Genomic DNA, 13,789 nt, shown 5'->3' on the forward strand with positions numbered 1-13,789 from the left:
GCTATCTAGAACCAGAAACCTAAGACCAATAATGTGACATCTATCAGGGGAGAGGGTTGTACAATGGATATCTCTATAAGAGACATCAATAAGGCCCCTGGATGAACCAAGAATTCCTAGTAATTATAAGTTCCATGAGAAATGGGCTGCTGTGACATACCTGCTTTTCTCATATAGCATGTTATATGTAACATTTATATATTATATATGGATCCAGATCCTGACATAGACAGTAGCTGGGTTCAAATTCTACCACAAACGCTATCTGTGTGACCCAAGGAAAGTCACAAACACTGAAAGCTTCAATTTCCTCTCTACTAGGTCTATTGTGAGGGTGGCATACTGCAAACTTTACAACATTATAATAAAAATAAATTGCTATTTTGGGGTTTTTAAAACAATACTTTGAACAAATTTCTAACTTGGGTTATTGGTCCCTTTCTATTTTGAATACTCTGTGCTCATCAAAGTTTTGCTGAAGATTTCAATTGAGGGAGAATCTATAGCTTTCCAATACATCCATTCCACTTTGGGAGAATTCTAATTGTTGGGAAGCTTTTCTTGACATCCAAACAAAATTTATTTAAACTCAGATATCCCTTCCTTCACAAGTCTGGCCTATTGTTCTACAGAAATTCAAAAGATATAGTGGGTTTGATTTTATGACATTTCTTTGTGGTTGGAGTACCTTCCTAAAAGCAAAAAGAAAGACAAGGTTAATTAGCTGGGCACAATATCTAAATTAGCCACCAGGTGGTGCTCTATATAAGGCAGTTATTCTTTAGCAGCTTAAAAAAGAGAATATCAACTTTCTAAAAATATGAAGTATCTCTCCCAACCCCCACCACTAGAGGAAGCAAATCCAGAAAATGCCTAGACTGCTTTAATTTACCCCCTTGATGGTTATGTTGCAATTTAATCCAGGAGAGGATATATAATATTATTCAAAATATCAAAATATCAATTTTGCCATCTCTATGGAACGCTGAGCCCCCACCCCACATGAGACTTCCACTCTCTCAGGTTACCTCTTGTTTTTTTGTTTTGTTTTGTTTTTTAATTTTTTTAAATTTTTGTTTTATTTTTTTTGCAGGGCAATGACGATTAAATGACTTGCCCAGGGTCACACAGCTAGTAAGTGTCACATGTCTGAGGCCTGATTTGAACTCAGGTCCTCCTGAATCCAGGGCCGGTGCTTTATCTACTGCACCACCTAGCTGCCCCCATCTAAGATTTCCTCTTAATGTATTCATAGATGTTGAGAGTATGCTATGATCCCGTAGTTTAAGGTAGTTATACAGCATAAAGTAAAAATGGAAACTAGGCCAAAAACTCCTTATGTAAATCATTGCTCCCAAATATTTCTGTCTTCTAGCCCTCCTACTAGTTGTCCCCTATATCTTTGGGTACATATAGGGGAAATTTCAACCATATATATCTGTCCTAGAAAAGGAGTGTGTGTGTGTGTGTGTGTGTGTGTGTGTGTGTGTGTATGAAGCAACCAGTTTTCATCTTATTCAGGGTTATGGACTTAAAAGAGGAATGTGGATTTAAAAAAAAAAAACACAATGACAACTGGCAGTTCTAAATAATTGTGAATCACTTTTCCTCCCCTATTCCCCAGGTTGCTGTTTCTGTTTTAAGGTCCCACTCATGATAATTGTGGCATTGTGGCCTCTATTTCTACCTCCTTTACAGTCACCTCCTCCTGAAATCCTAGTCACAAGATCAGTGGGAGAAAGAGTCAGGAAAGGAATAAGAAAGAAAACAAAAGCAGAAAACTGACACAGTATATAGAAATTGCCTGTTGTCTGACCACAGGCTCCTTAGCCCAGCTCTGGGGTGGACAGCATCTGCTAGTTTCTATGTCTAGACCAGGTAGGGGAAGCATCATTTCCAGTCACAATATTTCTACTTTTTAATATACCTCTGCAGGTCATTTCCTAAGCCCTAGGACTATCATAGAGATTTCTTTTGAGCATGCAGATTTTTAAGCATGGATGAGGATTCAACTGTTTTGCTGGAAAAAAATAGACTAATAGCACACACATTCACCGCCCCCCCACACACACACACATGCAATCAAGACACCACTGCTGCTATCATTTGGGTGCCTCCAAGGGAAAAAAAATGACCTTAAAACTCATAAAATAAGGCAGCTACAAGAGAAGTGAAGCCAAGAATTCCTTTGTTCTATTTTTTTAAAGCAAGAAAGGCATTTTTGAAGTATGAACAAAAGTTTAAAGAAAAAAGATCATTAATCCAGGAGGAATCTGTCTATAACAAAGTTGTATCACACAGAGAGCAGACATCTTAAGTTGTCTCTGCTACCATAGCTTCAAGACATCTAGTAGCTCTCAGATATTTTTTGAAAACCAGCATTTTGTATACAAAGAACTAATAAGTTAATTACTAATATATTTTTTCTTTCTTCATTAGAGCAGATCCTATAAGGATTTTTAAAAAGGAAATACAGTTAACCCAGACAAAGTTACATATATATTTGAAAATAATAGAATTTTATTGCTATAATTGGTCTGTATCTGTGATTTTACTAGTGTAAGAAATTCCTGGAAAGATAATACCCTCTACTAATGCAGACTCTTCTGAAATTTTTTATTCTTAGAGAGTTGTCTAGAGGTTCTAGACAGTAAAGTGACTTGTCTAGGGCCACACAGTCATTATATGCTGAAAGAGGCACTCTCTGTCACCTATACCATGTTGGGTTCGAATTCTGCAGCAAACTCTAGCTTTGTTAATCAGAGAAAGTCAATGTCTAAAAGCTTCAATTTCCTCATAAAAATTAGGATAACAATACACTTTTTAATAGATCTAATGTGAGGACAACACACAGAAAACTTTAAAGCAGGTAATTCTTTCCCCTAATTAGTGAGAGTGTATGGTATCATTTGCTGAATATGACACTAACAGGCAAAAATGAAACCAAAAACTGTCAATAAAACTTGTCTCAGGTGGCTAACTCAATACCAACCACAGATCTATGATGGGACAGAACTAACTTCTAGGACAGATGGATCATGTGCTTCACTGGCATTTTTTTTTAAGCAAATGCTGTCCTTAAGCATTTCTGTCTGTCAGTAAGTTCCCAATAGACTTTCCATAATATTATTCAGCATTTGAACTGAAGACTAGATGTTGGGCCCAGATGGGATTAAAAAAAAAAAAGAGGACAGATGCATGCTGGGAAAACATTTATAGATGACAGGAGAAGACTATTTTTCTTTTTAGAGTATGATTCAAACAGAATAGTCATCCTTCAAGCCTTTTGAGTTCTTTCCCTTGTCAGAGCAGGGAAACCAATGGAAATTCAAGGAGTATATATGCTAAAGTCATATTATAAGATAAAGAGCCTGGGATCCTGAAGGGCTCAGATGACAAAAAAAAAAAAGTTCTTTTCCTAGAACTGAAAGGAAAGGTGTATTTCCCTCACAGAAGATTATAGGATCATAGATCTACACTTGGAGGGAACCTTAGTTCTAATTTATTTGGAAAATGATCAGAAAAATTCCATATACAGTTTGATTCCTGTGACTATAATATACTGTACTTCAACTGCTTAAGAAAGATATTTTTAATAAGCTCCCAGAGGGCTCCAATTAGCATTTTACCCTAATTAATACTGAAAACATCCCAATGAAGGATTTCTTATATTTTTCATATGGGGAAAATGAGGCACATGAGAAGGGAGGGGAAAAATAGGACATTTTGACAGAACTTGAAATTAGTCCTAAATCTGTGTTCTATATCATAACTACCCATAATGAAATCTCTACCTTACAAGGTTCCCCTATGATTAAGCATGGTCAGGGAGAAGGGTGTTAGAGGATTCTGCTAAGATGAGAAATAGACATAATATGGCAGGTGAAACAAAAATCTTGAGAACAGATAAAGAGTTGGCAATCATTCATTGGAGAAGGTTGGAAAGAGAGATAATGGAGGGCTCTACTGGGTGTGAAGTGTGAGAACCTCACAAAAACAGCTATAAAAAGTGAAAGGAAACATCATCTGATTTAGGCAAGAGCCTAGCAGAGAAAAGCTTCATACTCTTTTGCATTGTATGCTATTTGTTTACATGCAGTATCTCCTATTACACACAAACTCCATGAAAACAGGGACTGTATCTTATTCTTCTCTATCTCTCTCTCCCAATTCTTCACTCAGGTGCCACATTCCATATGAGGCCTTTCCTAATAGCTTTCTTCATCCCTACTGCCCCCAAATTGTATGTGTTCTCCCTGTCTTACAATTATTTTTGCTTTATTTAATTATAGACCTGTTGTAACCCCCTAGCAGATTGTAAACTCCTTAAAAACAGGAACCATTTCAAATTGGTCTTTGTCTCCCAAGGGCCTACCTAGCACAGAGTCTTTGAACATATTAGATGCTTAATAAATGTTGATTGAGCAGAATTTTTTCAAATGAATAAATGCTCATTGAACTGCCTAACTGAATTCTGTATCATTTTGCCTTCTAAATCTACAAAGATCCAAAAAAAGAGAGTAGAGATTATTTCTTTTTCACCTACACAATAGGTACACAATGAAACCCAGCTGACCTGACTGAATTAGGCAGGCTTCTTACCTATTTGGTACATTACAAAATGCTAGTGCCAAGGAGCCTTGAAAAATTTATCGAACATACATAATCCAGTCTCCTTTTAATTCTTTTCAAAGCAGTATACAGTCTAGAATCAAGTCAAATAGGAACAAACAGATTCTAAAAGTCAGAACCAAATGTTTAAGTTATAATGATTTTTTTCACTTTCCATAGGTGAGGTTTGATTTTATCATCTGAGACCATAATATCAAATCCTGAGTTAAGGCCAAAAATCACTCATTTACACAGGCATAAAAAAATCTCATGGGGCACTTCACAAATGTGAGTCTGATCTAGAATAACCATTTCACATTAAACAAGGAGAAGAGTCAGCTTGGGGGCATAGCTAACTTGCTGAATCTCTGCTGAACCTCTGTAACCAAATCTCAAGAAATTCTTCAGATAACATGAACAATGTGAGATGAGAAACAGACATACTATGAAAGGAAGAACACCAGTTTATTGGTAATTTTGTTCCCTTAGCATCATGGTTCTTGGATATTAGTATTAAAAAAACACAGATCACTCCATCAGTGTAGGATACTGGATAGAGAGCTTCCATGGTATAAAAAGACATGAGGGGTCAGCTAGGTGGTGGAGTAGATAAAGCCCTGGCCTTGGATTCAGGAGGACCTGAGTTCAAACCCAGCCTCAGACACTTGACACTTACTAGCTGTGTGACCCTGGGCAAGTCACTTAACCCTCATTGCCCTGCAAACAACAACAACAACAACAACAACAACAACAAAAAGACATGAGTTCAAGCCCTTCTCCCACATCTTCTACATATGTACTACCTATATACCCTTGGAAAGTCAATCAATTAGTAAGCATTTATTAAGTGCCTACTATGTATTAGGTACTAGGAATACACATATAAAGAGGAAAGAGTCCCTGCTTTCAGGGAAATTACTAGGTGGTAGCCCTGTGAATGGCAATAAGTAGACAGAAGCAAGAGATGCTAGGGAGGGATTCAACCTCCAAATCTTACTTAATGTCCTTAAATCCCAGTTTCTTTATCTATAAAATAATAATAATAGCACCATCCTTCACTACTTTCCCAGATATGCTCCTGATTGTCCCAGACTTCACCCCCATGCCTCAGCTGCCTTTTGGTCAAGGAATATGCCTTAATGCCAGGAACCTTCTCACTCTAGAATAGTGATGTCAATCTCAAAAAGAACTGGGAGCCACTATACCCTCCACAGACATCATCTATGTTCTAATGTATTTTTCTTTTGTTAAACATCTCCCAATAATATTTTAATTTGGTTCAGGTATCACTTCACTTCTGGTCTAGAGCATTGAGAGACCGTAACTTGCCCAAGTTCACATAGAAAGTATGTGTCAGAGACAGAGGTTGGAGCCAAGTTTTACTGGCTTTAAGGTCAGGTATCTTATCCTCAAATAGCTTCATAAATAGTTATTATAAATAAATGTACTAATTTTGTGACTTGCTGGGGATTTTTTTGGTATATTAGATTAATACACATTTGTGTGTGTGTGTGTGTGTTTGTGTGTATTTTAATCTTGAAGGAGGAAGCTACGTAGGTCAGTGTATAGAGTACTGGACTAGGACTCAAGAATACCTGAGTTCAAATTTGACCTCAGACACTTATTAGCTATGTGACCCTGGGAAAGTCACTTAAACTCTATTTGCCTTAATCTATTGGAGAAGGAAATGACAAACCATTCTAATATCTTTGCCAAGAAAATCCCATGGACAATATTAGCATGCTATGGTCCACAGGGTCATGAAGAGTTGGACCCAACTGAACAAATGAACAACATTAATCTTGGTAAGCTGTGTTATGTGTATATGCTCTGGCTGGACCCCAATTCCTTGGGTGAGAGAGATGGCATATACAAAAAATAATGTATGTACATATACAGATACAGAGTGTTCCAAAGTCTTAGTGTGTTTTGAAAGACAAATGTAGATATATATGTGCATACTAAGACTTTGGAACACTCTGTATCTGCATATGTACATATATTTTTATATTTGTATACATGTAGTATTTGTAAATACATTCATATTAGTATTAATATTTATTATATACCACCATACATATATACACATATGTGTGTGTGTGTATACACACACTATGTGATGCAAAGGCAAACTCCAACACAGCTGTTAAGGAAGTATATTTCTGTGATTTGTGCACAGTATAATATAGGCTCTGCTAGGGCGAATTAGGGTTCAGAGATTTAGAATTGAAGGAGACTTTAGTGGTCATAGAGTATATATACATACATGCTTATATAGATATATATACATATACAACACAGTTTAAGGGTTAGTAATAAGAGTGTGGCAGAACACTAGGTTATCAACTGCCCTGAATCAAAGTTGCTAATGGATTCAAGGTAGTCAGAATGCAGCATTGGGTCAGAATGTGCCCTTTAGAAACAGAGAAAGATACGTTTCCTTTTTTCAAGAGAGCCTAAGTTTCCACCAAGGTCCAAGGGTCTGTGTTCTCCCCAAAATTAATGATTTCCCCAATACTCCCCCAAGGCTATCATCTGACCTCTTACAAAGGCTTTTCATGGAATAGATTTCCAATGTCTCTACCATCTAAAAGCAGGCCAACTATCCCAGTCACTCTCATGAAAAAAAATCAGGAAACTTTGCCAAAATTTCTTAAGTCTGAGAAACTGAGAACCTGGGCTTCCATGTATTAAGGAATGAAAGGTTAACCAAGGTAAATACCCACAGAATCATGTGTTTTTGAGCATGAGGGATTGGAAATTCTCAGGGAACATTATCAGATCGATGGAATCATCTGACAGGCTGTGCCAACAAGAAGTCAACTGATCCCAGAGAAAAAACAGACAAAAAGAATGAAAAAAAAATATGGGAAGCTTTATAGGAAATGATGCAGAGTAAACAAAGTAGAATCAGAACAAAAGCCTTGCTCGCTATTATGACTACTACTACTGCTCCTAGCAGGAGTAATAATAATATTAACAAAACCCAGAGGTAAAAAACACTGAAGGGAAAGAGATTTGCCCCTATTTCCCTGCCTCCTCTCCCCAATCCTGAGTGAAAAGAAAGTGCAATGTAGGCAATCAGGATGTTTTTATTACTGTTCTGTTAAGGTAACATTCAAACTTATTAAAGACAATTGTCAATAATTTAGAATAGAATAGATCAGTATTTTATGGTTTATTTTTACTGTGCATATCTGTTCTTGTTGATTTCATGCAATCCAATGTTTCAATAGTTTTGATATTTTGTTCCTTCTCTTAGTGCATCTTGTGGTTTTGGTGCTGTGGAAAAATATTGAACTTAGGAGTCACAGGACTTTACTTAAAATCCTGGCTCTGCCACTTTACTATCAGTGTCATTTAGGGCAAGTCGCTTAACCATTCTGGGCCTCAGATTCCTATCTCTAAAATGAGGAACCTAGAGTAGATCATCTCTCAGGTCCTTTATAGTTATATATTTAGGACCGTTAGATCTCCTTGTACTTTATCCTGTAATTCTTTTCCCCTTATAAAACCTTTGTAGATTTGTTTTTGTCCAATGAACTAGAGGCCTTCCTTTGGGTAATCAGGCATTAGGTGAATACTGACAATTACTCAGGTGATGCTCAGGGTTCTGTCCTGGTCTCTCTTCTCTCTCTTTGCTATTTCATTATGTGATCTCATCAGCTCCTGAGACAGCTAGGTGGCATAGTGGATAAAGTGGATAAAGCACTGGGGTCAGGAGGACCTGAGTTCAAATGTCACCTGGAGTCAAGAGGACCTGAGTTCAAATGTCACCTCAGACACTAGCTATGTGATCCTGGGCAAGTCACTTAACCCCAATTGCCTCAGACATCTGTAGCCATCTCCAACAGTCCTGATGTATATCTTGCCACTGGACCCAAGATGGCTCTGGAGGAGAGAGTGAGGTTAATGACCTTGTACAGCTCTCCCTCACTTAAATCCAATTCATGGCAAGTCCCACGGACACAGTGACATACAGAGTTAATATAAAGATTGCTAAGGGAATGAGACCAAGGTCTTGTAGTAACCATAGTGTGAGTATGGTGCAAAGACAAAAAAAGTTAAGTTCTGACCTAAGAGCCATATTTCCATGATAGAAAAGATCTCAAAGTCTATATTGCACTGACCAGGGAGAGAAGTGAATGACTATAATTCTACCTACTGGCAAGGTTAAGATTGATTAGCTCTTGAACACAAGAGTTCCAAGCTCCAGTGAGATATGCTCACTAAACTCAGCATTAAAACAGTGAAAAAGGGAGCCACCAGGTTGTGTGAGGAAGAGGGAACCAGCCCAGATCAGAAACAAAGCAGATAAGCTTCTATGCCAATCAGTAGTAGGACCTGACCCATAAATAGCCATTGGACTTGAAGTCTGAACTAGATAGGGAGACCAAGTATTTAAAAAAAAAATGAAAAACTCCACTGAATGAAGGGTTGCTGCTACCTTAAAGCTGTTCATAACTTTATTTGGTATATCCCTGTGTGTAGCAGTGAGGCCTCAGTGCATTAGGACCTTGGACAAAACAACAAACAGCCTTCCACATCTTCAAGTAGTGGGGTAAGTCGTAATCGCCAGCGTCATTCCGTATTGAGATTTGTACATTTTTAGGGTTGCTAAGAAGTTTCATTAAATTGCCCCACTAGCCTTATTCCCTTCATTCAGGGAAGAAAGAGAAGATTAGGCTCACTATCACATCAAATGTTTCTCCAAATAAAACAGCATTCCATTATGGGGAAGAATCCTGGGTTTACTAGATCACTGCTGGGAAATGAACCCTAAAATGATAAAAACTGAGTTCCCCACCAAGCTGACAAAACTCTATCAGTATGGAGCAGCATGGGCATCCAGTAATCTGACAGGTTAGAATAGAGGGGGGCATCCTTCTATTGGTCTTTGAGTAGCCAAACTCTCCCAAACCTCTACTTCAAGATTCAGAATAGAAATGATGACCAATTGACCCATCTTATGGTGAAGATGACCACAAATGTTTAGAATTTGGGGAGAATAAATGGTAGAGTAGTAGCAGAGTGCTCTTTCAACAGTGGTAGGAATTCTGAGAGACATCTCTGCATGTCCCATAAGCTGAACCCTGGTATTTGTGAATAGGGAAAATTGGCTGGTGTTGTGCTTTCCTGATGGGCCACATTCGTAAAAGATAAACTGCATAATTACACAATTAACCATATGTGTGTCCCAAGTAAAAAACAGGAATCTCTCTAACAATCAGGGAAAAGCTGAGTCAATCAGTATTTTTTATGTAGTGGGATAATCTAGTGATGTTAAAAACAATAAATATGAAGTAAATAGGGAGATACAGGATTAGAAACAAAAACAGAAACCTATGATAGGATGTGAAGTGAATCAATAGAATTTAAACTACATACACTAATAACTATATTATTATTATTTTTTTTGCAGGGCAATGGGGGTTAAGTGACTTGCCCAGGGTCACACAGCTAGTAAGTGTCAAATGTCTGAGGCCAAATTTGAACTCAGGTACTCCTGAATTCAGGGCCAGTGCTTTATCCACTGCGCCACCTAGCGGCCCCCAACGATATTATTTTTTAAAGAAATAAGGGGGCCTCTAGGTGGCGCAGTAGATAAAGCACAGGCTCTGTATTCAGGAGGATCTGAGTTCAAATCCAGACTCAGACACTTGATACTTACTAGCTGTGTGATCCTGGGCAAGTCACTTAAACCTCATTGTCCAGCCTCCCCCCCAAAAAAAAATTAATGAAGACCCCAAGATTTGCTTATGATGGCTATATCTATTTATATTTATCATAACCAAAATTAAAACTAATTTAAAATATTTATTAATTCACTTAACAATAACATGGTAATAAAAGCTTATTTTGATGAAAAATAACAATATTTTCTAGAACATATAATGAGAAGAGAGGCATTGTTTATTTTTTTTCCACAACTTGTGAATGACTGACTTAATAAAAGAAATCTAGATTCTGATAGATGCTTCTGCACTCAATTTGTCACAATGTGTTGTTTTGGTTGAAGTATATGAAGAAAATCTGGTTCCACACAGATATATAATTTTTGTACTTTCTCAAGAGAAAGTACAAAAGAAGACAAAAAAGGCCAAAGGTGAAAGATCAGGTAAGCCTAAGAGGTGACACAAAATAGTAATACTTTCCTTGCTTGCTTGCTAATCCATTTGGTTCTGCTTTGTTAAGGGTTAGGGATGTAACAGAGGACTTTTATCCCCAATTTTATGTATGTTCAGTTATCTTTCTTTATGATTATTAAAGTAAATTTAAAATTTTAAAGAAAATACAAAAGCAATTTCTTCAGGACTAAATGACCACAGTCTATATCAATGACCATGGTATCTGTGACTTCAGTTTCTTGATTCCCATTACAGGTAAGGAAAGGGTCACGGAGGCTTCTCTCCCTGCTGGCCAAAAAATCTGATCAAAAGTGAGGTGAGAGTAATGGAAATCACTCTATTTTAGAAAACTACACATTTTTCCCAGAAACTAAAAATTGGAAGGTGTCTCAGGAGTTGGATCTTCTTCCTCTGCCTGAAAACAAATCTACTTACACACAGCCTGGCAAGTGATCATCTAGTCAAAAATGAAGGTCTTGAATTAGAGGGACCTATCACATCCCCAATGCAACCCATTATAACTTTGGTAACTTCTAATTATTTATAAGTTTTTGCTTACTTCAATCCTTGCCTCTCCGTAACTTCTGTTAAATATTCTTGGCTTTGCTCCCCAGGGTCAAATAGAGCAAGTCTCATCCTCTCATATATGTCAGTCCTTCAAATACTTGAATGTCACAATCACATCCCTCCATCTTCTTTCCATCAGTTTTAGCCTTTAGTGAAGCAAATAAATGGACATCATTCTCTGGATGATTTCTGTCTCTGGCCTACTTGTGACTTCTTGTCTTTGAGTCAATTCAAATACTCTCAGGATAGCATGAACATCACCTACTATAACCATCATCCTTCAGGCAAACCACATCCAACCCAAGAGTTGTTGAGAATCCCCATTCAAAATTCAAACACCAAACCAAATGGATAGAGTTATACCTCTAAGTCTTATGGGGGAAACCAGGCACAATACAAAGATTGATAGATTTGACATCAGGGAACCGAGTCAAACTCCACCACTAATGTTTCATACATGTGTTAAATTGGGCAAGTCACATAGCCTCCAAGGGCCTCAGATTCTTCATTTGCAAAATGAGGGGATTGTTCTAGATACTTTCTGAGGTTCCTGTGATCCTGTGAGCCTTTGTAACATTATATCTATAAATTATATCCTATGAACTTACCAATATGGCAGATTGTTGTTGTTAATGTTGTTGTTTGTTCTTAGTTCCTGAAGAGGACCATGACATCAGGTGATGTCATGACTTGCACTAAATTGCATTTAAGTGAAGGAAAGCTGTGAAAGGTCATCAAACTCAATGTCTCCTCCAAAGCCATCTAGGTCCAATGGCAAGATAAATATCAGGACAACTAGAGATGGCCCTGGATGTTTAAGGCAATTGGGGTTAAATGACTTGCCCACAGTCACACAACTAGTAAATGTCTGGGGTAAGATTTGAACTCAAGTCCTCCCAGTTTTAGGACCAGTACTCTATCCTCTGTCTCACCTAGCTTCCCCAATATATGACAGACATTAGAAATATGAAGACAGAGATAAAAATAGTATATGTTCAAGGAGTTTGCATTCTACTGGAAAGGGGGCTAATTTTTAGAAGATATTGCAAACACCCTCAGAATGTGAAATTGTATCTCTTAGATATCTTTTAGTACTAAATTGTCTCTCATTAATTTGACTTTCTCAAAGCATCCTGTAAAATAGAAAGGTGGAAGACATAGAATAATAGATTAAGAAATAGAAAAGATCTTATGGGACCATCTTACAGGGCCAAAGATCCTCTATTTATTTCACAGAGAGCGAGCGAGCGAGCGAGCGAGAGAGAGAGAGAGAGAGAGAGCTGTACAGATCAACAAAGTGATCTGTCCAAGATAACACTGAATTACTGAAAGAACCTAGAACCGAAGCATTGTTGGCTGCCTTTGAACTGAGCTAAACCCCACCACAACTTTCTCTCAGACGTCTGAAGAATCATTTTTATTGTCTACATAAATATCTATTTCAATTTATTATCTCTCAATTACTTCAAAACTAACTCCTCTTGATACTCATCTGTATTCTATAGGCTTTTACTGCTTATTCATTCATTTCTCAAACATTGAGCATTTAATGAAGTGGTTCATAATCTGGGGTCCATAAACTTGATTTAAAAAATATTTTGATAACTGTATTCCAATATAACTAGTTTTCTTTGTAATAGTATGCATTTTATTATATACATTGAAAAACATTGTTCTGAGAAAGGGTCCATAGGCTTTACCAGACTACCAAGGAGAGTGATGAGGAAAAAAGAAAAAGATTAAGAACACCACTTCTACCATGTTTAACACAATATGCCAATGTATTAATTTATCTATAGATCACAGATTTAACACTATTTCTTAATCCATAAGGGAATCTTCTAGCTAAACCGCCTCTCTCATTTTACAAATGATAAAACTGACACCCATTGAGGTACAGTCAAAATCTCATAGGTAGAGTTGGGATGTGATTCCTGGATCTTTGGATCCCACATTCTGTTCTCTTAATACTGCAGTTCATCTTTTAGACAGGAGCTACATATGCAAAGTGATTGAGCCATTTCATCAGAAACAGCTCTCTGAGGCAGCTAGGTGGTACAGTGGATAGAGTATGGTCCCTGGATTCAGGAGGATCTGAGTTCAAATGTGACCTCAGACACTTAACACTTACTACCTGTGTGACCCTGGGCAAGTCACTTAACCCCAATTGTCTCACCAAAAAAAAAAGAAAGAAAGAAAGAAACAGCTCTCTGAGGACCTACTCTGTGCCACACCCTTAAGCAGGAGTAAAGGGGAAGGAGTGTACAAGGGAAAGAAAATAATCAATCACTGTCATCAAGGAACTTGAAATTGTGTTGGGAAGATGAGAATACCTGAGAACTTCAGAAAACATAGAAAGCAGTATGTCATCGAATGCAAATTAAAATAGCATAAATTAAAGTTGTTTGGAAGTATTGTGATGTTGAATTTGCAATGTGAAGATCTGGTGCTGACACTTGTAACATATGTAACCTTGAGCAAGT

General features: G+C 37.4%; 1 protein-coding gene across 22 annotated transcripts in view; it reads right to left on the bottom strand.

Annotated features, from left to right (window-relative positions):
* The window catches only part of RBFOX1 (RNA binding fox-1 homolog 1), a 2,803,489-nt gene that overhangs the window by 1,662,499 nt on the left and 1,127,201 nt on the right, over window positions 1-13,789 (bottom strand). The window lies entirely within an intron of this gene.

This window comes from Dromiciops gliroides, chromosome 1 (assembly GCF_019393635.1).
Source record: "Dromiciops gliroides isolate mDroGli1 chromosome 1, mDroGli1.pri, whole genome shotgun sequence".
Taxonomy (NCBI): domain Eukaryota; kingdom Metazoa; phylum Chordata; class Mammalia; order Microbiotheria; family Microbiotheriidae; genus Dromiciops; species Dromiciops gliroides.